This window comes from Oncorhynchus masou, chromosome 31, assembly GCF_036934945.1.
Source record: "Oncorhynchus masou masou isolate Uvic2021 chromosome 31, UVic_Omas_1.1, whole genome shotgun sequence".
Lineage (NCBI taxonomy): Eukaryota > Metazoa > Chordata > Actinopteri > Salmoniformes > Salmonidae > Oncorhynchus > Oncorhynchus masou.
The window spans coordinates 81458476-81459697 of NC_088242.1; the positions used below are offsets into that span (position 1 = coordinate 81458476).

At 43.1% G+C, this 1222-nt stretch overlaps 1 long non-coding RNA gene across 1 annotated transcript; it reads left to right on the forward strand.

The window, feature by feature from the left end:
• Positions 1-1222, forward strand: LOC135525303 (uncharacterized). The gene is made up of 3 exons (XR_010453118.1): positions 1-641; positions 742-804; positions 885-1222. It is a non-coding gene; the product is annotated as an uncharacterized LOC135525303 (long non-coding RNA).

Genomic DNA, 1222 nt, shown 5'->3' on the forward strand with positions numbered 1-1222 from the left:
CAGACAAGGTACGTTTATCCTATTATAACTGACACTTAGGAATGTGTTGACCAAGACTGTGATCGTGTGATGACACCTCAAATGTTGTTCAATGGCAGTTGAAAAATAGAAGAACAGTATACCAAGATACACCGTAACTGTCATATGTTGTATGGAGTAAATGTCAGCCTGATGGTGAAATGCTTGGACTATATCCATCAAGAGGCTACCAGGTTTCTGGTTCAAAGTTAAACTCACTAATGAGAGAGTATATATATGAAAGGATTTTTGTTGTTGTATGGATTTGTAGTATACAGTACACATACATTTTTAAAACATGACAAATGGTGTTGATTACTTATTCTGGAAACCATGTTTGACTTACTAGTCTAACCATTTGTAATGTGAACATTGAATAACCTAGTTGGCACGTTTGACAATTTTTCAATCGCATGTTCTGCGCTGTCGTCTGGAAAACCACTGATGTGTCATCAACCGTCTGTGACTGAGGTGTGAACCACTTCAGTTGAAAGGAGTTCCTCCTGATGCAGGTGTGGAATCATAGCCCTGACTGTACCCCAGCCCAGCCCTCCAGCCCTACTACTGTACTTCCCAGGCTCTCTCTTCAAACAGGCCTGGGGGTCAGATAACTGGTTGTAGTGGTGAGTGGGAGCTTTCCTATAAGTAAATTCCATGTATTCTAAGAGGTTTGATGATCTGCCATGGGCTATATGATCTGAATAACAATATTCTGCCCTCCAGTATACAGGTGCACCTATGACTTACTTGAATAACTCAAGTTCTGACTCATCTCTAAACTCTCAGGTTGGTTAACTTCCCACACCGTAAATCTTTAAGGCTCACTGATCTGTGTCTGTGTATCCACTTACTCTCTTTATATACAGTGTCATTTGGCTGTGGCAGGTGTGTCCCACTGCCTTGCCGTGTGATTCAGGAAGATATCATCGCTTGAGATTAACAAGCCGTGAACCGCTTAAATCCGGCTTGTCTCTTTCTCCGAAGCCGAGGGCGGCCCACTGGTGACTTTGATGGACTGGAATGCCGTTCACCCACACACATATGCCCACACAGGTCCCATACACACAGACACACAGACAGACACACGTTCACAGTGTCACACTCCCACAAACATACTCACACTCACTGTCATACACATCTGATATCAAATGTGAAATGTTTACAACCCACCCACACCACTCCCATGCTCGCTTGTCAATAAACT